The sequence below is a fragment of the Anarrhichthys ocellatus genome, unplaced genomic scaffold (assembly GCF_004355925.1).
Source record: "Anarrhichthys ocellatus isolate YVR2014 unplaced genomic scaffold, GSC_Weel_1.0 scaffold36, whole genome shotgun sequence".
In the NCBI taxonomy this organism is placed as follows: Eukaryota; Metazoa; Chordata; class Actinopteri; order Perciformes; family Anarhichadidae; genus Anarrhichthys; species Anarrhichthys ocellatus.
Genome location: NW_022280066.1, coordinates 422,321 through 449,155, shown reverse-complemented (window position 1 = coordinate 449,155; position 26,835 = coordinate 422,321). Strand labels below are relative to the sequence as shown.

General features: G+C 43.3%; 1 protein-coding gene across 1 annotated transcript in view; it reads right to left on the bottom strand.

The window, feature by feature from the left end:
• The window catches only part of LOC116394022 (leucine-rich repeat and fibronectin type-III domain-containing protein 2), a 131,564-nt gene that overhangs the window by 32,919 nt on the left and 71,810 nt on the right, over window positions 1-26,835 (bottom strand). The window contains exon 3 of the mRNA XM_031866786.1: window positions 8,391-8,478. The gene's annotated coding sequence lies outside the window, so the exon portion shown is untranslated. The remainder of the gene's footprint in view (window positions 1-8,390; window positions 8,479-26,835) is intronic.

Below are 26,835 nucleotides of genomic sequence, written 5' to 3'. Positions count from 1 at the left end.
AGAGAGAGAGAGAGAGAGAGAGAGAGAGAGAGAGAGAGAGAGAGAGATGTCACACTCCAGCTTAGCCGGGCTGAACTCCATTTATCGATCCTCGTTGGCTGCTCACTGCTTCCTTTGACAAGGTAAGAAGATCTTTAGAAGGGCATCACTGGACGCACTGAATCCCATACCTAAACTCCAACAGCCTCAGCTTGTTGTGTTCTCTATTTCTCCCGTAATTAAAAAAGTGTTACGCTTTGAAAAGTGGTTCAAAGTTATATGAGGTACTTACTTATATCCATAGTTGGTGTATTACCTACAATAGATGGTCGGTCTGTTTCTCCAAACCGGGGAGCTTGCCTACCGCCATGTACTGCTGTGGATGGCAGCAGCAACAAAAAGTGTACGCCATATTATCATATCCATACGCTCTCTTCAAAGCCAAGACTCCTTTGTCAAAAACAGTAATTCTACCTCATGCAACACGGAAGTTGCCGGTCTACCGCTGCCTCAACCAGTTGGTTTGTTTGTGTTGTTTTGTGAATAGAAACTGACCCTTTGCAACACAAAAGTCACACAACAACACAAACTACCCAATCACTTATCACTCCAACGATTGCTTTCGCAAAACTTCCAGCCAGGCGAAGAATACATCATACCTGAAAATCTCCTGTTTTCATTTATTTGGGCTTTAGTTTTCATAACCTTCATTATTACTTTTTTTCTTCTCTTTGCAATCCGTGTTGTTGTTGTTGTTGTTGTTGTAGTAGTACAGGGGTTGGGTAGAGTAGAAAGGTGGGTGAGGAAAAGAAAATATGAAAAATGGTGACCTGTAAACCTGGCAGCGTGTTTATTGTTTGCTTATGTTTTTCTGGCTGAAATAGCAGTCGCTCATTGAAGTCTGTTTGAGCATGAAAAGTTGAGGCTGAATAATCGACATGTAACTTTTAAACACATCTGCGTTTTCAGCCAAAAAAGCCGATTTGATCACATTTTTTCCTCAAATCAGCACCAAAAAGTTCCTGTTCGCACTGTGCACACCTCACAGGGAGTCCTCTCATACTGAAGAAGTTGGAATGTGATGACGATGAGCTGTAGCTGTTCAGAGCGCTTTATATGTTCATATCCAAAACAAAATGTTCTCATATCCGTTCACATCCCTAGCTGCAAGATAATGTTCGGTAAATCTCTAGGCGGATCAAGAGATAATATCTGATAAGTACAGTATGTCCTTCAGCTGCACTACAGATGTACGTCTTCTTACACTTAACAGCACCGATAAATCTCTCCCTCGTAGAAACACACTTCCGAGGCTGAAAAATAATGCTGAAGTCATGATCCAACGTTGTGCGCTCGACTAAAAGATTTCCAATCCTCATCCTTTCCTCTCACAGCTTTACTCTCGCTGCAGCAAGGAAACACCGCTATCCATGGAGGGGAGACGGCAGGTGAGGAACAACACAGGGAAAGGTTCACAACATGAAACCACAAACAGAAGGTGGAGGGAAATCCCTCAATAGGTTAGATACACCCCCACCCCCCCACCCCTCAAGAGACAGGGTTCTTCTGCGTTCTTCCACAACTGAGAGCCAGTGAGAAAACACATCAGATAAAAAGTGCACGGCAGCCAGTGCGGCTCTTTACCAGCATCAGTTCGGCTCCAGCGGGTTTTGGCACAAACTCGCTGCGATTTCGCCGCAGATCAGCGCTCCTCTGTGCTCCTCTGTGCTCAGGGACTGTGTGCGAGGCGGCGGAGCGGCACAGGAGGCCTAGTTCATTTGTGGACTGAGACTGATTACCGTGTGAAATCATTTTACAAAAAACAAAAGTTAATAAGCAATCAAGCAAGAAATAATATATTGTTGTTGTTGTAGCCAAATGCTACGATGATAATGATCATTCGTGAACAACAGCATGTCGCCGTTCTGTTCGGGAGATTTGATGAGCGCTTGTGCTCAACGGAGACTGGGCGTGTGATTTCTTCATCACTGGGCTGAGGCATCTCTGCTGGGATCAAAGGGAGGAAAAAGTGGACATATTGGATTCACGCACATACAATGCGCTGATGCAACGCGCTGCCTGCTGCATAACCTCAGCTTGCAATAGTTAAAATATATATAACTGTTGTGTGGGAGTGTTTACAAAACACCTGTATCTTGTTCTCAGCACCCCCACACGGTCGCTGATTTTAAGATGAGTGGGCGTGATTTCAAAACAAGGCTCAGTTTAAACACCCCACTGGTGTTCCCAGCTACAATCAGCTCCTTATAAATATCATTTTGTCTAATTATTGCTTTGTAATCACGATGATTATGCGCATTGTTTAAACCATAATACCTGGTGCTGGGTGTCACAACTGTGGCTCTGGAGTTTCAAGGGGCTCTAAAGCTGCACTAATCAATGTTTTTGTATTAACGATGGCTCACATGACGATGTGAAATTTGAAAAGGGTCGCAGGCTTGTAGCGACAAATCCACAGGAAATGAATGACCTGACTCTCCTATTCTTCTAGCTCATTGTTTTGGTTTTCTGGTCCACAGCATTAACATAACAGCCGTCTGTTGCTTGGTACTGGGCAGGTAGTGTACGGTCGCTTTATCAAAGTGTTTAGCATTTAGCAGCTAAATAGACAGACTAAGTCCAAACGTACCACCTTTTTGAACTCTTTTTTTGGTCTTCGACACCAAGTTGCCAGAAACACGACTTCAAAAGAATGCCGATGTCGCTCCATCTCTGCTGATGTTTAAATTGGCATAATAATAAGGTGATAATATGTTAATGAAGTAAAGACGCAATTTCTTATGTGTCATGTGATTTACCTTCAAGTGTAATCATTTTCTATAACATTTTTTTCTTCAAATGACCATTGTTTTGAAATATCATATTCCCATTTAAGAAACAGTCAGTATCAGTATTTCTTAAATTGTAACAAAAGGTTTTTTATCACCCGTCCCTAGTTTGAACATGTGAAGGAATTTGACTCCTGTATTCTTTTTGCTCTCACTGTACATGCACAGAAATAAACATTTGTCTAAAAACAGGGACAACAAAGCCGAACAATGCACTCCACTATAAAACCACAACAATGCGACGTCATTTGTGAACAGAAACGTAGGCGATGTGCAGAGTGCAAAATGGTGCTGGAATGAATATGGAGTTATTAACAGGTTGCTTTACATAGATGAGGTGGGTGGATATGAAATAATATACAGTGTATACAGCGATGCTTATTCCCAATAAATGTCATAATCCTGTCTTGTACGTGAAAAGTTGGTCGAACGTCCCCTTTTACGTAGAGTAACTCAAATGAACGCAGTAGTGATTGGGAGGGCAAGAACAAGCATTAAGGAAATAAATAAGGAAAGCTCGGAGAACAAATGGCCTTTCAAAAATGACTTTTATTTTGCATTGACTGTGCTGTGCGCCTCCATATGTAGCTCGATATCTCCTCTAGGAATCATGAAGCGGAACATGGTGCAAATCAGAACCTTTTTTTTTTTTTTTTCATGAAGCCAGTGAAGAGGAAAGAGCTTCAACGCCTGATATAGACACTGTAATTGGTTGCTCTCTGGTGTGTAACAAGACGGCGGCGATTCTCAAACCTTAAATAAGAAACAAGGAAGCGGTTGGAAAGACGCCATGTTGGTGCAGCCAATCTATGACTGCGAATGAAGAAATTGAGATTGAAAGGGAAAGCTCTGAGCGTATACTGGTGCATGATGGATGCTTTTCTCGTCTTTCTGTCCGGTAAAGCAGTAGTCTGTATCGCCCATCAGACAATAGTATACAATCAGGAAGGGTAGCACTGTAATGGATATGAGAACGGAGCTGAATGTCGAAAAACATATTAAAAAGACTTGTGGTAGAATCTTAAAGTATGCCAGGGAGACATAGAACACCATGATGTGTCTATTAGCATTCCCTTGCCTTCATCTTTATGACTTTGAAAGCTTCTGCTGGATCTCAGAAGCATTTACGGTTTAATGACTGTGATTAAAAAACAGCAGCAACAACAAATCATATCTAAGAGGTGGTTTCGGTTTGTGATAGACAATGTGTGTGCCTGACACGTGTTGGGAATGAAAGGGAGCGTGTTTGGTTATCAGCAAATATGAAACTAAACTATCAACATCAATGGAGTTTATATAATTCACACAATGTATTCATATGATTATGTATTTCCTAATGTCTTTTTTTAATTTATTTTATGCTGCATATTCTGGGGTTCCATAGTTCAAAGTGTATCCATTCAGTTCCACATATGTTTCTTTAACATCTCTTACAAGTGTGTATACAGTCGACAAAAAAAAGAGAAAAAAAGGCTACATTTCATTCCTGTTCCCTCCTGTGTAAGATGTTTGAAGTGAGTTGTCCCACACTGAAAACCAACATTGACAGGATACTGGATGACTATTTCAACACAGTTTATATTGTTCTCAGTGGGAGCGGATCCCACAGCAACTCCAGCAGCTGACTTCCCTCCCTTGTATCTTTGATCGCTATTCTTTCATCTTTTGTGAGCCTGAGACTGGCACCAAATTGCTACATGGCGTGATATATGGCATTCTATCTCCGCGGCGTATGAAAAATAAATTAGATTTCCCTACACCATTTCCTGATCAGGCCCCCCGCCCCCCCACACACACACCACCAGCCCTCCCTCCTTTCGACACACCTGCCTCGTGCTTTCTGCCTGTGCAAGTGGCAACCGGGCTGTGGAACACAAACAGTGAGGGCGTGTTACAGAAGCTTTGCATGAAAACTGTTGATCTCTGTTGGCTTTATCTAGCAATGCCATCCTAACTAGGATCATCCCCAAGAAAACCCCTTAAAACTGCTTACTGTGATGTCTTTTGCGAGGAGTAGACCATAACTTAACTGTAACTGCAGGCCCACGATTATTTATGATTTCATAGGGCTGTTGGAACTATTTCTTCACAAACAACAGTATCCATCCACCCGGTACTCCTGTGCAGCATCTCGGACTACAGTGCCACGCCACTCCCACGCTGTGCAATAGAATACGCACAGCACACTCGCCTCCCTCGCGTTAATTGCAAATCATGAATTACAGCTCACTATTCTTTATAGCTATGTATGCTGGATAAGAACTGCCTGGTTTGGTTGCCAATTCAAGGATTCAGAGCGTATTGCGTGATGGCATCACCGAAGTTTCCGATGGCACCAAAAAGTGAGTCGAGTCAAGCCGAACCCCGCAGTGGAAAGGAGATATTACATTTTTTCAAAATGCAATAAAGTGGAAGGAAAACTGCGGGTGTTATCAGACTAGAACACAGAGCCCTGTCACACCAATCAGTCATTTAAAAGTTAAAATCTACGGTGCATGTGCAAAGTGTTTTCATTAAGATATCAGACTCGCAGAATCCTGGGATGGAGGGGGGGAACTAATTGAAACAAGGCATGATGGATTTCCCGAGATATTCCTCAGAGGAAAGCGACTTCTTTATCGAGTCTCAGTCCGTCGGATCTCCTTGGTGTGGGTCAGAATAGATTTGTCAAGCTCTCACTCATTGTGGTCTAAAAATATATCTTCATCTAATTGTGTTTCATACTCCCGGCCTAAGGGTTCAGCCTGTTACCGGAGTTAAGACGTTAATGGAAAATATGTGACGCACCTAAAATGACGCGTCGTAAAAGATGCTTTTATGAATCGCTTAGCAGAGTCATTCTATTTTAAACTGCTGCACTTTATTTTGTGTTCGCGCACGGTGACCACATTATAGATCTCAGGTTCAAGAAAACAGAATTGGTTTTTTTAACACAAATGTGATTCTGCTCTTCATCACCTCTCTTATATCCTTCAATTTTTTTTTCTGTGTAGCTGAATAGCAACAACAGCCAGGCAGCGCTTCATTCTGTTCGAGTACTGTACGCTCTCAGCTAGACGTACTTTGGATCAAAATAAATCCAACGAAACTGAGTTTAAGTATTGTTCGCTCTTGTAAAGAGTTTAAAAATGCCAAGCAGGTGAAAGCAGTGCACAAAAAGAAATAAAAGGTACAAATCTCTTGTTTCCACTGCTAAAATCGAGCAAGAAGCACATTTATTCTGCATGTACTCATACCTTCCTCATAAGTTTTTCACATTTGAATTACCTTCACTAACCTCTTGAGCAGGAAAGCAGAAAGCTTCAAAAGCCTGAAAGCACTCTTTGAAATCTCCTGCATCATACGGATTCAACAAAGTGATCAAAAGTGTGCGTCAAGAATGTGGGTCGGCTTTCACCGAGGCTGCGGAATACTGCTCGCCTTTAGAGTAATGACAACATCAATGGCAGCTATAGCTTTATGCTGAGGCAGTTAAACTGCTGTGATCGTAGTGTCAAACCCCGTCACCGTCTTCGCAAGCCGCTGCACCTGCAGCCTCCTCGGCTGAGGATATGCGTGTGTGTTAACAGCCCCAGTCCCGGAGACAAAATGTTGGCGCTGTGTGTTTTTGCAAACCGAGGATACGACGAATTTATGCTAACGTTATGCTAACGTTTATGCTGCAATAAGAGCAGGTGACATAGTCCATCAAGCGACCGTTACTGAAAGTTACGCCGAATGACGAAGAGTGTTACAATAGAGTCGACTGAGGGTGGGCAGGACTGGTGTTAGATGGGTCAAACAAACACAATACTTTTACCCAGGAGACCACTGTACGGGATCTGCATGAAACCCAAAGTAAACGTAGACTTTACGATTGTCACGTAATGTTGTTACGCTTGTTACATCATTTTAAGTATGAAAGTCCGCTACGGTTCTCATGTTATTTACAGAAGTTTTGTTGTTGCCGTTGTTAAGGGAAAACAGCTAGCTTGACTCTGGAGCGTTACGACTTGGTTTTGTTCGGCTTACAAAGAATTACGTTTGTTCACCACTATAGCTTTAGAAGTGCTGTTGGGTAGATTTGGTAACGGTCTAACTGTTCCCCTGTGTCGTCTTAATGCTAAGCTAAGCTAACCAGCTGCTGACTCCACTTTCCTATTCAGCTTACAGACATGAGAGTGGTATCGACCTTCTCAGCTAACTCCCTGCGAGAAACCAAAAGTGTAAAAATGTCAAACTAAATATTGAACTATCCTAATTATTATTAAGGCTTAAAACTATTAATGACAGAGTTTGAACGCCTCCTAACAGGTCAACAAACACATTTGAGCACCTCACCTACTACAAGCTACTGAGAACTATTTAGGTTATTTTACTTTACAACATGTTATTTGCAACTGTAAATTACCACCTAGTTTTCACTTGAAGCCTCGGAAATTAATTCAGAGATGGTGCATCATTGCAAAATGGATCCAATGCCATGATTTGACCTTTGCCCTGCCTGCCTGGTAAATGCCCATGGAGTCAAACGCCATACATGAAGTTTGCAGCCATTTTGTCCAAAATGTGTAGTTTCCATGCCCAAGCTCGGTGTTATGGTTCAGATTTTTCATAGCTGGCTTCAAAACCACAGGGGACATTAGGCAAGTGTGAGTACTACCGATGACGATGCCTTTGTGTGTAAAATTGTAGGATAAAACATAACCAGGACTGAGCAGGGCAAACTGTCAGACCCTGCTGCAGTAAAATGAGAGGTAAAAGGGAATCTGGGACCACCAAAATCAACACAAAATGAAAGTTACTTGTAGGCCTAGTAGCTTTATAGTCATGTGTGTGACCCCTACTCCAACACAGCACACTAAAAGTCACCACTAAAACAGAGAGCAATACAGTTAATCTAGCATATGCATAGATATTTGAACATGGAATATTACATTTCACCATCATGATAGCTGGTCAGGAATGCAGCGCACTAAGTGCATTTACTTTATATTTCTTTCACCAGCAAAGAGACTATGCTGGGAGCACGGAGGCGTTATGCGAGCACGACGACAAAATAAATACACTGCGTAAAGTTCAATATGCAGGCTCATAATGTGAGTGGGAGGTGCTAATAGCTTGTTTGATTTGTTTGTATGCTACACAGTGCATGCTGAAGAGACAGGCATGGACCTGACTGATTCATTTATGTCTTCTGGCATTTTTTTTTTCTTTTCTTGAAGAACCATTTATTCATGCCAACACTACGCAACGTTTCTTTTCTCAGATACTTAGTATCACTCCTGGGTAAAAGATAAAGTGGAGCCTGAGAATAACTCACCAAGCAGATCCACAAATCAGGTGTTAAATGCTGGAGTTTATCACCACCGGCCCTGAGGTTTTCGGTCACTTATCATGTTGAAAGGCCTCTGTAACAGTGAATATATATTTTCTGCCTAGGCCAGAGGTTGCTTTGTATGTGCTCAGATAAGAAACGTCAAGGACTTTTTATGGGGTATTTTTATGGGGTATTTTTATGGGGTACGTCCCGATGTTAAACAGAAACACAAACTGAATGAAACAAGGAAAGGCAAACATCACCTATATTGTGCGGTATTGTGCCATATGGTCCCTCAGAAACACCTCGAGGCCACACATTCACGCTCAGCGAGCACGATGAGAGAGCAACCTAGAGAAAGCAAAAGGGAAAAGAACTGCTTTAAAAGAAACAAAAAAAACATTATCTACACTATTATTTCACCGTCTTTATTGAAAGAAGGTTATTTGCCCATTGGAGGTAAGTCGGAGGAGAACATTCAAAAGATGAGGTTGCAAGAGGTCACGTACAGTCAACCGATGAATGATGAACCGAATACGGCCGCAGGCACTCAAGTGGCGTTTCATGAAGAATCACACATTAACATGTTAACCTCTGTATTCAAGGCCACCTCACACACATACTAAATTGAGCCAATTATGCCATGGAGCTTACGAACACCTTTTACAATTTAGGGAGCAGTATTATGATTTAATAATGAATCATTTGCTTCTGAAACAAAAAGCCTATGGAAATAACATTAGAATAGATTAGAATAGCACGTGGAAAAGTTACTGAAACAAGAGCACAGCGGGGGTGGGGTCAATGCTGACCATCTGAGATTTCTTTAAATCATAAGAGTTTGAAGTTGTAGCAGCCTTAAAAAAACAACAAGAAAAACAAATCTGATTATTGACCCACTGTCATTAGCTGTCTTAATTCCCACACCCCATTAACAGACACTGCTTCGAGCAATTACCTACCGCTGTGCACATTCAGGCAAAATGACAGAGAATTTAGACTTGAAACAGATCTCAAGAGAACGCTGTTTCATTATAACAAACACAGCAAGCCTATCAATAGAGTTCATGATGCATTTGAAGTCTGTTAGTCCTTGTTTGTTTGTGACAGGCTGCATCAATCTGATCTGTAATTGGTGCATTTATGAATCTTGATCATATGTTTTAACTCGATATAATACAAAGTGTTTCCTTAGCAGCTCAGGACCAGTCTGTACAGGATGAGATGACACGTCGAGGGGGACATCCTTGGAACAACTTAAGGTCCCAAATGCTCGGAGGGAAATCGATGCAGCACCTTTAGAGGTGTACACCAGAATGGGATATACAGACATTGGGTGAGATGTAAATTTTTTTAGCCTTCTACCCCCGATTATTGATATAGCGCTTAATGAGAATAGGTCACTGGCTAACATTGTCAATGTTCCGATGAACATGAGACGTCATATCAATGAGGAGACATTATATTTGGTAGCATTGTGGCCTTCTATTAAATGAAGGCATTTGAAAGCTTGTTCAGGAAACAAGCTGTTGGCTTGGCTGTTTCTAGCTCAATATGTCAGTGAATTAAATTAATAGTTGCAATTTTCCTTCTTAGGATTCTAGAGGAGATGGACTCTGTGATTACATTACGATGCTTGGTGTTCAATCTTATCAAAAGTTGACGGAAAATGTTTTTGTGATGTTGAATTTTTGATGTTATGATTCTATCTGCCCAGTGAACTGTTTTAGTTGCTGCTGCTTACGTTACTTATGATGCAAATTCAAAAAATGTCACTACAGGAATGCACTACTGTTTGTTTTGTTCGTCATGTTTTTCTTGTGTTGAAAATCGGCTACAACTGCATTTGGTTGTGCATCCCTGTGTTGCATGATGACAAAAAATTATCCTTGAATATACATATATATAAGTAACTGTTTACCAGAGACAAATTAACTCAGAGCATTTATGTAAAGGTAAGTAAGTAAGTAAGTAAAATGTATTTATAAAGCGCTTTTTACAGACATAAGTCACAAAGTGCTTAACAGGGCAAAATTACAAACATAAAAAACACAATGTGACCATATAATCATTTACATACACACAGAAAATACAAAATTACAACATGGTTTAAAAGCAGGTCTAGGACATGGGTTTTACCCAAACGGCAGTCTAAAGAGGTGCGTTTTGAGCTGATTTCTGAATGCGTTCACAGAATCTGCGAGGCGTCAGGGTGCAGGCAGAGCATTCCACAGCCTCGGTGCTACTGCCTCAAAAGCTTGGTTCCCACGGGTCATAAGGCGAGTGCGTGGGACAGACAGAAGACCTAAAATGTTTGACCTGAGAGGGTGAATAGGGGTGAAGTAGATCAGCTACATATGTAGGAGCCTGACCGTGTAGTGCTCTGTAAATGAGAGTGAGAGTGAGAATTTTATTATTTTATTTTATTGAGGAAACTCAATAGAATAGCTTACAGTAGCTTACGCTAAATAACAATTTGCCAGACTGCCAGTCAATAGGATCCTGGTCGTTGGCCCTCTGCCTGCCCAGATCTATTACAACCTTTTACTAAAAAACATTTTGGAATTTACTCAAATTTGCATCACTAGTGGCATGCATGGTTTTGATGCGAAAAATACGCCCCTGGTGCGCAAAGGCCTTCGGATGAGTCAGGATTTGGCAGAACAGATTGCCTTTAAAAAACAAAATGTGTGCACCATGCTGGTGGAATCCACCACAGCAAGTTTCAAAACCAAACACTCTGCATGTGTTGAACATACATGGTCTATCGGTTAGAAATCATTTTAAAAAGAATTTAAAAAAAACTGGAAACACGGGTTTGTAACATATAGGTCGCTTCATTGACATTGACATGGGAACATTGTTCACACATTTAAAAAAATGTATTTCAATGGCAGAAAATAATGGGCCTTGAGATGAGGGGAAAGTACTAACCTTTACACATTTGTGGTTTGGATATTTTTGAGATTTGTTGGCAATAAGAAAAAATGAAGAGTAGTCCTGAAAACCCTTCAAATTGTTTTATTGGATTTTAAAAGCTTTGGTATTCAGACTTTAGAGACATTAAGTTCAAATAAATAACCCCAAAAAAGGTCCAGTTTAAATTAAAATCTCACTTTCTTTTATGAACAGACTCGCAAAAGGAATTAGGCCAACTTTCAGATTGGCAGAATTCTTGCAGTTGTCGGCACAAAATGATTAAATCATCATTTGTGAAGAGGCTTAGATAAGGCCCTTCAATGACATACTACTTCAGCATATTCAGCACGAATAGAAATGAGCAAAAAGGGTCAAATCATGTCTTCAGATGCTTTTAGTCAGTAGAATGCCAGTATGTGGGAGCGACGCTGTTAAAGAAAAGCCTGACTAATTTATTGTACCTCTGTCTTACAGTAGCAAGGCTCGCAGAAAAACAGACTTCAGCCACCAGAAATAAGCCAAAAGTCAGGAAGGTAAGTTATCATAGTAGTCTGATTCTTCTTGAGCATTGTAAGTGAGTTATACATGTTGTTCCTTCATCAGTAAAATATGTATCACTCACAAGGCTGTGAACAACAGCCACCGGCAGTCGTTGTTTTGCAGTCTGGCTCAAAACCTCCACTTTGTGACCACAGTATGTTGGTGTTTGATTCACTCTGTAATTCCGTTCCCTTCAATTTACCAGTCAGTTTACACCAATGAGGCAACAACAAATGGTGTCATCCCCGTCACGCGACACTGAGTCATTAGCCACTGGGCTCGGCTTCAAATGAAAGACATGGGAATGGACACGAGTGCCATTCCTCGGTAGACATCACACACACGTGTCAACAGTTGTTGGTGGGTATGAGGGTGACTGACAAACTGGGCACTCAATGATGAGCAAAGTAACCCCTCCTCCCTCTGCAACAACGTCCCACATTGCACCTCCCGTGGAGAAGTGTAATCACATTTTCCGCAAGGGTGATTCTGGTGCCCATGAGAAAAGGGTTTATCGAATTCACACACATTTTCATTACGCGGTCCGTGTGTTTCCTCTCAGTATCTGCGGCCACTTACATCAAGCCAGTGCGGTTTAGAGAGCGTCAAGGCTGGGAAACACACACACACACACACACACACTTGTCGTTACGCTGCGAGTGCTGTAGATAACACACAGAGGGAAATTACAAGGTAGGTCGGGGGATGTGTGTGGAATTTTATTTGGCAGTTTTGTGAGCATGAAATACATTTACTGTTGAATCCTTGAAGCAAAAATGTGCCAATATAAACTAATATACCATTTTTCACTGAAGGAAGTATAGTGATTAAAGTCGTTACACAATTTGAAAACCTTTTTATCCATGGCTTTATATTTGTATTGAGTAGTTGTTATTTTAGCTATCATAAGTTGTGTCTGTGTCATGGCAATCCATCCGATGGCTGAGACATGATAGGAACCTCTGTGAACCTGGCAGTGCTAGAGGAAATCGGGGAACCCTGGATATCCGTATGAAAGTGTGTGCCAATATATAAGGAACATGATTTATAAACGTTGGTCTGCTGGGGCTGTGTGATAAAAACTCAAGGGATCACGAAATACATCAGCATCTCTTGAGGACCAAACTTTCAAGGACATCCATCCAATAGTTATTGAGATATTTCAGTGGTGGGTGGTCTCACTGACTCATTGCCATCCCTAAAGCACGCTGGCAGCGTGGCTGGAAAACGATTAAACCTAAACAGCAGAGGCTGAGGAATCTTGGCTTCAGTTCCTAGTATGGGTTAAGCTGCGAGGACACTAGATCCTACACTTTCCATACTGCAACTGAACAGTGGCTTTTGTTAGACCTTACTTGCGTGGTAAATGCCCACGTTTCTTCAAGCATTAATGCCGGCTTTTCTTTTTAAATGCATTTCCAAGCATAAGGGAAGATGCATATGTAATAAGTATATGTATATAAGAAGTGGACGTAGTCATCGTGACATCACCCATTGCTTTGTGGACTGCTGTTATGAAGCCTCAAGTTCGGCAATTCCGCCGGCCGTAGCGAAGTTGCTTTTTCCTAACCAGTGAACGGAAGTGACCATATTTGGGATGAGGAGTGACGTAGAGACACTGTATACGGCTCTGGTAGCGGTAATAACCTGTCAAGCACATCATTAAGCCCGCCCAAAAGCATACTCTGCTTTATGGTCTGTTTGACTCTAAATGGACCATCATTTACGAAATGAACATCATGCTGTATTGAAGAAGACTTGAAACTAGAGATTGAGACCATAAACTCATGTTGTTCTGTACAATCAGACTTCTTTTTGCAACTGGATGAGTCGCCCCCTGTTGGTCAGTAGAGATAATGCAAGTTTTAAGACACTTCTGCATGATTTGACGCCTGGCAAGATGACATCACCAGGGTTATTTTTTCTAGACTTTGGGAAAGTTCCATTCAATAACAAAAACTATTCAAATCATCCCTTTCTACATTAGCCGCACATGGCAATTACAGTATGGTTATGGTCAGGAAAAAAGGTTAACTATGGTAAAGGCAATTAAATCATATTAACATTGAAGGCAAATTTTCGGGTTGCATTTCAAAAGGTAAAGGTTAATTGCAGGCTAGAACTCCGTCATCTGCATGCAGATCTGACGTGCTACAGGACCATCCATCAACCTGACCTCCACACCCTTTTTTTTCTCACTCTACTTCTTGCAGTGACACTGAATGGAGGCATTTGTGAAGTGCAGAATCATCTATTATGAATGCTGTTTGAAGCATACTGGACTGAATAAGAGCTATAGTTTTACATATCAGACAATCAGCTTGAAGATGGAAAAAAAATCATAGGGCGGAAATCAATCTCAATGTCAAAGTTTGAGTTAAAGAACAAAACATGGATGTATTCTAAGAACTGAATACTGGACCCCAAGATGGTGCTCAGTCCAATGAAAATGATCTCGCCTGGCGCATATACCAAAAACGTTTTCTAGCTTCTGGGTTTACTTCCGGGGTATGCAGCCTCCTCAATGTGCGCAGTGGTGTTGCTCCTGCTGGCCACGCCCACGAGTTCAGCTGGGACCATGGACATTACATAGTGATGATGTCACAGAATTTCAAATCGCTTTTCTAGGCTCAAAAACAAATACAAAACCTCCATGGATCAACATTTCATATTAGAAAGAGTCATGAGTGACCTTGTTGGCAGACGGTGACCTATCAATAGTTCTGCAGATGTCTCTTTTACAGTGGTGGTCCTTGGGGAAGATGCATTATGGGCCGCAGGGGTATATCGCTAACCCAATACTGTGAGTTTGACTGGGCAAATTGGAAGCAAGGCTGAGCGACGGCATCGTATCCAGTTCTCATTATACATCCATGGCAAAAAACAACTGACTGAGTTACCATAATGTACAGGACGTTTGTGGTGGAACAACAACTTAGCTAAGACGCTTTCTTCTATTTAAGTTTAGAGCAAAATTTAAAACGAATCCATTTAGAATGAACTAAGCAGAGCTTCACTTGGTTTAGATCTAGAATTGGGCTAAGAAGTTCTTTGGCCTGTTTAGAATCACAAACTATGTCATCCCTGATGTCTAAGCATGGAGGAGTAAAAGTGTATTTACTCCAGTTAGGATGACACAGGCGGACTGGCCATCTGGAGTCTCTTGTTTTTTCCACTGGGAGGTTGGTGGATGTGTGGGCCAGCAGTGAGCCGAGCAACGTTGACATCATGTCCCACAGTGGTTGTGGCTAGTGGTTGTTGTGAGTACTGTGCAAGCCCAGTCCATCTTTCTACCCCCAGGTAACATTACCTCGGTGAAATAGTGGATGAATTCCAATTGAAAATACAAAGGCAGGCGACCAGACACACAAGGTAGGGCTGAGAATTTAGAATAGAAAAATAAAAAGAAACCTTGGACAAATGTGGCCTAACGCCACAAATTGATTCATTCATTTGGCAGGACTGCACCAACCTTAGCCTACATTAATGTGCAGCTGCCTATTTTCATCACTGAGTCTGAAGTAGTCTCTTCTCCTGCCTCCAAGTGCCTCCGGGATTAATTCCCTCACGGTGAAAAAGGTATGCCAACCAACATCCAGAGCTTCAGAATATGAAAGACAGCCAACAGTGCATGCATTCAAGTGCCCCTCTTCAATCAAGGATCATAAGCGCGAGAGCTCAAAGATGTAAAGGGTTCTGCAGCAAAGCACTTTCAAAGTATTGTCTTTGAGTAAAGGTGACTGAAATCATGAGCTTTGCTGCAAGGTTTTCTGGATTCCTTAACTTCAGACATCTGCCAGACCAAATGGTACGACTATGATCAACCAATGAGGCCACATTTAGAACAGCAGAACTCTTTTGAATGAACGCAGCCTTCTCATTCATGTCAATGACCACCACTGCCTTGATTGTTGGGGACAAAAAAAGTAGAATACAGCGCAACTTACACCTGCAAACTCCAATATCATCCAGCACAGCAGTGTTGTTGGCCAAGTACAGTAAGGAGAAGGGGGAACTCCTTTTTCTTAAAGAGGACCAGGAAATGTAAACTGTACAACAAAAAAGTGTATTTTCACAGATTCTTCAGTCTATCACCCTCCTTTATGCTGCTTTGGCCGATTCCGTCCCCATAGTTTACACCATACCATGTCCTAATGTATATATCCCAAGGTTATGTGAGACCATTGGTGTAAATGTTGTGTGTTCTTTTACAGCCTCTATTCGATGTGTCTAATGTAAAAACATTCAGAAGGGCACTCTAAATTACAGCAAGCCATGTAAGTAGTGTTAAAGTTAAGACTATGAATGGACTAAGAGGTTATTTTTATTAGATAGTCTCATCTGGTTGGATGTAAAAATGGTATATCTACTTTACTGCTCTGTGTTGAGGTAATAGAATGGATCAAGTTTGAGCTCCAAAATAACACAAATTCTGGGATATATTTAGGAAAGTACTTTCGCACAACACACAGCTGTTCTTTAATGTGTTTTTGTAGCCTACCAATGGCTAAGTATTCCACCACACTATTGACCCCTTCATTTCAGAAATGTCAACTTATGATTTAAATTACTTATGTTTTCCAAAATGTGGACTTGAAAGATACAGTTCAGAGATGCAAGTCTCTCAGATTAATATGTTAAAGATGTTTTTACTTATTTGGTTACAATGGCCCTTAAAGTACAGAACATGTTAAAAACTGACTTTAACCTCTACTGTATAATTCATGTATTCTTTATTTCTTATAAACTATTATAAGCTTGTTGCTATTGTGGATTATATTCTTTTGTTTTTTGTCAGAGGGCTCTCAGGCTTTTTTTCATCTTTCTGCAGTTAACTTTCCATTCTTTCATGACATTTATTTGGTTTTCAACTTATGCAAATACATAAAAAATACAAACATATCTGTATTTTGGATTTATTCGTGAGGTATTCTTATGTCATTTTTTACTCACAGTTGCTCACAACACACAATTACTAACAATGCTTTGTAGGGGATGCATGCTGGGAAATTACAAAAAAATGAATGTAAAAAAACATAACCAGCATGAATGTTAAAATTCCAGAGTGAACACAGCTGTGATCTATTGACATGATGGTAATTGCCTCTGTGGGTGTGGCTTATAGAAATCTGATTGGTTGCAGATCTGTGGCGGGTCTGCCTGACTTACTTTGTCCCATTTGTCCTTTGTTTCATGTGGACACTGGCTATATCTTATTGCTTATTTACTGTATGTGATGCATACTGTGCTATCGGCTCCCCCCCACCGCGACCCTGAGTAGGATAAGCGGTTACAGATAACGGATGGATGGATGGATATGCTGTCGTTCACAAGTTTTCTGTACCGCAAAACAGCTCCAACTCATCACTTGCACAGAAACAGGAAGTGCAGGCCTGAATCCTCATCAGTCACTGAAAAAGGAAGGCAAATAAAGCACAAAATGGGTATTCATTGAGGCTGGTGGATGTTAGTCACCCTTTGAAATTCAAACAAGAGGCAAAGCCAAACAGTAGTTAAACCACTTCATTGGCTCCCACTGTGCCGTGAAAAATCATCTTCAAAATCCTACTTTGACGTGCGTGTCTGTGGGGCGGATGCAGGTTCCTTACTGTCTTTGTGCACAGTCATTTCAATCTAAAGCTTGTTTACTTGGACTTAAATATGCTGTCTGAATCGTGTGGCCCTGCCTTGCTTTCAATGTGCAGGCTGTTAAACATGCTTTCTGCCCAGTATTGGTGAATATTTTCCCCTTTTTCTGTCTTTCAAAGGCGGGTTAATAAATCTGACTGGGAATCATAAATCTGAGTTGGGTTGCAAGTAGGCATGAATGTAGAAAGGTACTGGTGCATAGGATTAAGCTGTTAAATTCTTATGTATTGAATTATGATGTAACTCCTTCCATGCATATCATTACCAATGACGGAGCTTTCAAGATTTAAAGTGTTGAAATTCATAAGGTACTGGAAAAAAAGATATTGTGGGTTGTGTTATACTCGCTTTCTTTAATACCATGATAACTCAATAGGTGACCATTAAACGATGATAATGAAAACCATGCCAACCATGGCATATGCCTTTTTAAAATTATTTCTTACTTTACCTTTTCACATTCAAGACACACAACAAAAAACATGTTGCATTTACTCATAGTTGGAATACAAATACTTTAACCTTATTTTTTAGCTTAGCTACCATGCATGTTTTTAATGTATCCAGTGAGGTCTGTTGGGATCTGACTATATGGCTTCGACATGTGCTGTGGAACAAAGAGTCAGGCCTTCCCTTTTGCAAGCAAATGTTTCATCCTGATTGTAGTTTGAGCACCAAACCCCCAGCTCTGAAGAAATTCACATTAGGGTGTGAGTTTCCTCCCCCCTGTCACGGGAGTTCACGGGTTAGGACCCAATCGCAAGACCACAGGAGACAGAAGTTGATATAAACAGGTTTTATTTTGAAGGTGTGTGAAGGTGTGGAGCCCGTGGTCCGACACCAGAGAGTAGGCAGATCGACGGTGTGAGTCCCGTGGCTCGACACCGGAGGGCTGGCAACTTGACGGCGTGTGTAGTCCGTTAACACAACGGAGGGCAGAGCGGCGGTGTGTAGTCCGTTAACACAACGGAGGGCAGAGCGGCGGTGAGTAGTCCGTTAACACAACGGAGGGCAGAGCGGCGGTGAGTAGTCCGTAAACACAAAGGAGGGCACGGGGGATTCCCAGACCGACGGACACCGGAGGCAGGCGCTCGAGGCAGAAGATGCAATGGGGTTGAAGCGGGTGAAAGACGGTACGACCTGACAACCCCAGACTGCAGGACCAGAGTTCATATAGTGCCAGGGGAAGCGTTAGTGGGACCCGAGTCTGGTGTGTCAGCCTGCAGGAGGTAATCGGCTGGAGTGGCTGCAGCTGTGTGGCCATGGGAGGTGTCTGGTCTGACAGGGATCCTGACAGTACCCCCCCCCTCAAGGAACGGATTCCAGACGTAGCTACACCGTCCAGAACAACAAACAAGGGTGGGCGGAGGGGGTCCGGAGGAGGGACGTCCCAGCAGATACAAAGCCAACCAGGGTGGGCGGAGGGGGTCCGGAGGATGGGTGACTGGATCTGACCAGCCACGGGGCCGCAGAAGAGCTTCGGCCACAGGTGCTCCGGCGGATGGCCAAACTTGCTTCGGACACGGGTGCTCCGGCGGATGGCCGGACTTGCTTCGGACACGGGTGCTCCGGCGGACGGCCGGGCGGGCAGAAGGGCTCCGGACACGGGTGCTCCGGCGGACGGCCGGACTGCCGAACTTGCTTCCGACACGGATGCTCAGGCGGGCTGGACTCGGACTCTCTGAGTTGGGGCTCCTGGGAATAGGATGCTGGTCCAGCGGCGGCAGGAACTGGAGGTCGCTGCAACCCAAAGGCGGCGGCAGGCACTGGAGGTCGCTGCTGCTCCGAGACGGCAGGTCGGGACTGGAGGTTGCTGCGGTTCGGAGACGGCGGCGGCCGGGACTGGAGCTGGCTGCGGTTCAGAGACGGCGGCGGCCGGGACTGGAGCTGGCTGCGGCGCAGAGGCGGCAGGAACAGGAGCTGGAGTTCGCTGCGGCGCAGAGGCAGCAGCTAGATACGGTGTCGGCCGGAATGCCGTCCGAATACGGGGAGCCGGAGTCGGCCGGACCACCGAGTGTTCCGCTACACCTTCTTGGCCCTGTCTCCGGCTAAGAAGGCGCTTAGCCGCATAATCGGAGGCCACCGGAGGATCAAAAACTCTCCTCAGATCCTCCACAAAGTCCACATAACACACAGTATTAGGCCGATTAAAACCTAATGTTGTCGCGGCCCAGTCCAAAGCCCTTCCCCGCAGTAATCCAACCATGTAGGAAACTTTGGACCCGTCCGAGGCAAAAGTCTGAGGCTGATGGTCAAATACCCGTTGGCATAGCAACAGGAAGCCCTGGCACTTCCCCAGTGTTCCGTCATAGGGCTCTGGAGACGGCACAGGGAATTCCCGGACTGGCGGAGCGAGTACTGGAGGGAATAGTGCGGGTGCTGGAACTGGTGGAGACTTGACTGTCCGAGCTAGTTCCTGCACGAAACAGCCAAGAAGGGAAACTTCAGACGCGAAGCTTCTCATCTCCTCCAGCAGACTGTTACGTCTGTACAGCGTAGCTGCTCCTGTGGTTGCTGGGTCCATTATGGTCAGGTCGTTCTGTCACGGGAGTTCACGGGTTAGGACCCAATCGCAAGACCACAGGAGACATAAGTTGATATAAACAGGTTTTATTTTGAAGGTGTGTGAAGGTGTGGAGCCCGAGGTCCGACACCAGAGAGTAGGCAGATCGACGGTGTGAGTCCCGTGGCTCGACACCGGAGGGCTGGCAACTTGACGGCGTGATGTCCCGTGGCTCGACACTGGAGAGCTGGCAGCTTGACGGCGTGTGTAGTCCGCTAACACAACGGAGGGCAGAGCGGCAGTGTGTAGTCCATTAACACAACGGAGGGCAGAGCGGCGGTGTGTAGTCCGTTAACACAACGGAGGGCAGAGAGCCGGTGAGTAGTCCGTAAACACAAAGGAGGGCGGAGCGGCGGTGAGTAGTCCGTAAACACAAAGGAGGGCACGGGGGATTCCCGGACCGACGGACACCGGAGGCAGGCGCTCGAGGCAGAAGATGCAATGGGGTTGAAGCGGGTGAAAGACGGTACGACCTGACAACCCCAGACTGCAGGACCAGAGTTTATATAGTGCCAGGGGAAGCGTTAGTGGGACCTGAGTCTGGTGTGTCAGCCTGCAGGAGGTAATCGGCTGGAGTGGCCGCAGCTGTGTGGCCATGGGAGGTGTCTGGTCTGACAGGGATCCTGACACCCCCAAAAACTATGCGTTCCTGAAGTTACCTGAAAGCACCGCTGCAATCTAATTGGCCGAGAGCCAAGACACCTCAGGACCCCTGTGGTTCAGCCACCCTTTCTACAAAACTACCTGCAACCCCCACCTCAATGCTTTTTCCCTTCGACCTCCGTCGAGCTAGGGAGCACACCAACGTTGTTTCCCTTTTCAACCAAATCCTAGGTCTAACAGTTTATATTCGCTGGCCGAATTCACCAAACTGTCTATTTTATCTTTGTTCGTTTCCACGAAGCGAACCCCTTTTTAGTCCTGCAGAAGTGAAGAAGCAAGACTTCTTCAGAGAGAGAGAGAGAGAACTTCCACTCTCCAACAAGCGCCTCGTTTGCTCCGGACATAAGGACGCGAAAAGCCCTTATCCAGACGACAGCAATTCTCTCCTACTGAGAGAACACCTCCTGCGGCCCGCAGCCGCGCTGCCTGTGCCCATCGAAGCTCAGAAGAACCCCCCTCAATCACCACGATTGCATCGTACCGTAAGGCGAACTAGAGTCTGGGCAGAGTTAGAGAGAGTTTATTTGTGTTTATTTTATCTTGTTTGTGTGCTCAAAGTACTGTTCATTTTTATAACGTGGTGTATGCTTTATGATCACTGACACTGGCGATCCCTGAAATTGCTAGTGTTGTGTAGAAGTTAGCGTGTATTTCATGCTACCGTGATTCGTGTCGAGACAGCCGCAGTGAGGTCGAAGTTGCTTCTCATCAGTTCAGGAGGTCAAAACCGCCGGCTGAGACAAAGAGTCGCGGTTCTTGCTCCCCTGGCTGAGAGAGCAATCTTCCGTACTCCAGCGCGGCGCAAAGGATCTTAATCTTTTGTTTTATTTCATTTTGTTTTGTTCCTTTCCCTTCTCTTTTACTAATCCACACACACACACACACACACACACACACACATGTAGCTTTGAGCTAATGTAGCTACGTGCTAAACGGCTACCGGCACGTATAGACGCTGGGTCTTCTGTTGGCTACCCGCCATTTTGAGTCTCGCGCATACGTCGCTGAGCTGTTCCCTCGCTCCTCCCCCTACGCCCACACACACACACACACACCCCCCCCCTCTTTTCCATAGTCTGTTGATTTTAGATAGCGTGCTCATGAATGTATAGTTGTTGTTAGTTTAGATATTAGTTGACTAGATCATTAGTATTAGAACGTAATAAACTCTGTTATATTTTAAAGAGCAGCTGTCTGTGATTACTTTGTGCATGTGTATTGTGATAAAAGCTGTATATGTGGTCTGTGCTCGAACTTAAACCTTCACTTTCACTCTGAATGTGTAATAGTACTCAGACTGTTGACATTGTGAGTGAACACTAATTATGAGACTTAGTTTATCGTTTGGTTATTGGTCCCTGTTCGCAGGGTGGTGCCCCGTTATTATTAATAATCATTAATAATTGTTACTGACATTAATAATTCTATTGATGTCAAGAATTTAGTTTCTTAGATGCTGATAACCCAAACACGCTCCTTTACGTTCCCAACATATTGGTGCCCCCTTTTTGAGGCTATGTTATTCCCAACAGGTCCCATACAGGAACATGGACTATTCAAATTTAAATATAAAGATACACCTAACCAAAAGTTGGAGTTACAATGTTTTCATGCAACAAAGAAATGCTCCATTTTAAGCCCCAGGGTATAGGGAAAAAAACTGATGAGTAATAGTCGGCTGTTATCAGCGAGGCCACCGCTGGTTCTTTAGTTTAATACCTTGTCAGACACATTTAACACCTCTCTCTGATACAGTGTTACACACCCACCCCCCCTCCCCATTTTGGATTAAAAAAGAATCCTTACTACAAGTCATTTCTGAAAAGGACAACCCATCACCCACGGCGTAATTCTGATGGAGAGCCAAAGCTGCTCAACTTTGAGATTCCGTCTCCCGGTGGATGATTTGTATCCTTCAAAACCCCATCCTCCCTGCCGTCTGTCAGTGGAGCTCAGAAGGGAGTTCTATGACTGGATGGAAGTGCTGCCCCCGACGACACAGCCTCCAATTGGTCTCAGTTGTTTCTGCAATGAATTGTTAGGCTTTAAATAACTTCAAAGCAGGGTTAATATAGATTCTCTGAGCATTTTCCGCACTGCCAAAAACTTTCCACAAGCTGAGGAACGGATGGAATTATTCTCCGTCAAGAAAACCCACCTTTTCAGACTATAAAATATATATTTGGTTGTTTTCATTTGGTTGTTTTCATTTCATTTTATACCAAACTCACCTCTGGGTGAGTTTGGTATAAAAATACTGCAATATGGGGAAAGAAACAAAGAATGACTAAACAATAAATGCATGAGATGGATGCTGCCCCAAGGCTGAACCTGCCGGATCAAATATCAAATACACACATACTGTCATTACTATGCCTGAAACTCTTATTGATCCTGAAAGGCTTGTAAACCTCAGCCTGAGTTTAGGTGAATACACTGACTGCTCATGGTTGTGTGCCTCCGCCAACCGGTCCTGTTGCAGTTTATGTTCATGCCTGTCCAAAATATTATCTATTTATCATAGTTAACATTTGTGTGAAATCATCATAATAAGCGTCTGAATTCTTTAGTTCTCGTTGAAAACCGTATTTTGTGAGGTCACAGTGACCTCTGACCCCAAAGTTTTAATCAGTTCATCCCTGAGTCCAGGTGGAAGTTTTTGCCAAATTTGAAGAAATTCCCTCTTGGAGTGCTTGAGATATCATGTTCACGAGAATGAGACGGACGGGAGGTCAATCACTTCATCCTTGACTCAAAGTGGACATTTGAACCAGATTTGAAAAAATTCCCTGAAGGTATATTACGTTCACACGAATGGAAGGGACGTAAGGTCAAAGTGATGTTTGACCACCAAACTCCAATCACTTGATTCCTTGATTTATATTGGACGTTTTTACCAAATTTGAAGAAATTCCCTCCAGGTGTTACTGAGATATTGCGTTCACAGGAATGCACTGGACAGAGGTAGGTACGGAGGTGTGTGGGGACAGAAGCATAGACAACCCCAAAACACAAGGCCTTGGGCCAAGGCTGTCGCCGGCCTAGGGGCATAAAAAGAATGTCCATGTCAAAGTCTACAACAAGAAGCATGAGTGTGACTCCATGCCATTTTCTCTCCACCACTAACATGGAGCGAGAACATCTGCCTTTCCCCGTGCTATCCGGTCCCGCAGCTGACAGAGACATCAAAAATCTGACACGCATACTATATTGCACATGGCAAATTCATGAAGCCTGCATATGCTGCCAAAGATGAAAGCCTTGAGTGTGGTGTTACAAGGCACGTGGGAATAGATGTACAGTAACGAGAGCCGTGAGGCCCCGGCTTAATGAGGGGGATTAGTGAACCGCGACAGGACTCTCGTGTGCAGCTGTGCTGCTGGTAGCAGCAATGGGCTGGATGGATGAGGGAGCGACGGTTTGTCAGGTAGAGGACGGGCTCACCTCGGCTCCCAGGAAAAATCTCAAATGAGATGGAGGGAGTGCACACCGACGGATGAAGCCAGATTGTAAAAGCTGACAAGTGCAATCAATAGATCGCACTGCGATATTAACTTGCTATCATCTTTTTGATATCCCGCTGAGATGGGACAGGGGAGGAAGGCAATTCCTCGCTTCGGCAATTGTGACATGTCTTCTCAGCCCTGCAAATGCTCATCATTAATTTTGCAGCACAAACATTAAGTGACCTCAGAGCGCTTCATGAATCTATTTCTAGTTAATTGCTGAATTTGCCAATTATATGCCATCATGGGGCCGTTTTACTACTTCGCTGTTCCCATCATAGCAGATGGGACAGATGGGTACAGATATATTTGGGAGACAGACGTCTTTATTAAGGACCAATAACGGCGGCGTATTTGTCTTGTTTATTAGGTTGTGTTCACTGCTTTGAGTGCCGGTCTGCATTGCTCTCATGTGGGGAACACATCTTTTTTTGTACTGCCTATCTCTGAATTAAATCTGAGGCTGGCCAATGTCCTGGCACCCAGTGCTGCATTTCTGAAATGTGCTGCATGCATTCCAATTAAAGGCCCAGGGACACCGTAAAGTGGCCCCGGTGAGAGTCATGAAATAGGCAGTAATAGAAGCTTGGTCTCATAGTGGTCGTCACGGGGCTAGTTGGTGAACTGCTTTAGCTGCAGAGGTAACTGCTAAAAAGCAAGGAATATTCTGTTCAAATGATATTCAGGCTAGCTGTACAAGCTAGCTGTTGTAAGCAAGCTTGTTAGCTCAGTCGCTAGCAGGACAATACGTTCACTTAATTTATTTCAAATGATTGAACTTTTTTTAATATCATATATGTCATATACTGCAAAACGGTGAATTTTAAAATGCAGTGTAACAGTAGAGACGAGTCATGAAGCCAGTAAACATTCAGTTGCACAGCAATATTTAAAGTTAGCTAACAGCCACCAAAAGCTACCGGTCAAACCAGGCTAATGCTGTAGCAGAAAGGTAACTGCATTGGCTTGAGCAAGGGTGGTATTTTGAAATGTAAAAGGAAGCTGTGTTATTTCTTTTTGTATTATGATTGTGGTCTCACTTCTGTACTATGGACTCCTGTCTCATTAGCTACTTTCTGAAAAAAAACTCTTTTGTGGAGCAGTTTGAACTTTAACAGAGACGGGTTAAATACAAGTGGATGGAACACAGCTAATGAGCTACGCTAGATTCATCCATTTTAGACCCTCGGGCTCTCTGTTTCCTCAAGGGTTAGCACTGTCAAGACAGTTTAAAGTTGAACTCAACACAACAGATTAATTCAGCCCCAAAAGCAAATCTGATTAAAACAAAATTAATTGATTTCATTCCAATTGCTACGATTGTCGATTGGACTGCCTTAAAGCAGCACTCTAGTGATGAGAAGTGGGCCTAAAGTCAGAATCGATACAGCCCAGGCATGAAATGTCTCAATTTCGGTCCCAAGTATGGGTCAGGCTCCAAAAAAACCTGGATAAAAACTGCACAGTGTGCACCATCTTTTTTTGGAATGGTTAGGAGAGAGACTGGAAATGTGGCTTTACTTGGCAGACATATTTGGATCAACTTTCTGTCTCTCCTCCTCTCTCCCAGCTCATTCTGATACCGTAGCTATAGTCTATGCAATTAAGTAAGCTTAGTCCAGGTTCACAAAACACCATATGACGTACATACGACTTGCTATAATTAGACTCCTGGAAAGAGCTTTATCAAAGACTGAGTTTTACACGTGACATTTCCTTGTCAGTGGAAGAGCAGGCCACCACACACACACATACTGTGTATATATATGTCTCCATAGTTTGCATATATAGTATATACAGTATATATATACAGTCTGACTGAACTCTTACTGCAGTGTTTTATCGTTACCTCATATCTCACAGTGATGATGATTGCGAAGATGTTGTTGAGGGAGTAGGGCTCAGCCTACTCTAGTTTCCTCGCCCTAGAATTCATCACATTTTCCTTTTAGTCTAACTGTGGTTGCCTTTTTGTTTCTTTTTTTCAGTCTGTGCACCAGACAAGCAATCTTTTGTCTTTAGAAGAGTGTTCCATCAATCCCAGAAAGAAAACCTTACAAGCGCGCAGCCAAAACATTTTTTTTGGGGGGGGGGAAATAAACCCAATTTGCCTGGCAGATTGCATTTTATTTCAATCATTGTGGTCCGTTTGTTTTTTTGCCTGGGGTATGGCGCCTCCTTGCCATCAGTTACCTGAACTTCTTATCTGCTATTCTACCCCCTAAAGCAAAATTGAAACAAGCACGGATTAACTCAATGTCATGGCAGCTTTGTCCGTGAGATAATGGGCGACAATGAGCTCTGCAGTGACAGCAGTAAATGATGCCAATTTTCCCAGTGAAAGGGAGAATGATAGGAAGAGAAGAGTTTGGGGAGATAGCTTAAGACTCTAATCCAACCTAAGTCAATCAGAACGCTGGGGGTTTTGCTGAGTGTTTGTCCCCGTAGAAGTGATTTATATCATCCAATAATTGTGGCGCAGGTGGCTCAAATGATGACTGAAGATATGTGACAGAATAGGTTTAAGACGATTTGGTGAAGAATGTCACATTTCTGTGAAAGGAAGGGTGACATGTTTTGTCTTAAGGGGATTAAAAGTTTGGGTGACATTTTTTCCTTCCTTGCTAATATGAAGTCCCTATCGCCCAATACATCCCCAGTCTGGCTTAGACTCTATGGTGTCAATCATAAACTCATGATTCTGTTTTATCAAATGATTTTAGAGAGTGTAATTCGATATGGCATGCAAGTATGGTATGGTAACCTGTCAGGACAGTTGAAGTCTAAGCTCAAACGGCCACAAAGATCATAGGGAGAAAAAGAACATCATTATCTTCTTGCCCTTATATGAAAAATCTGTGATATGAA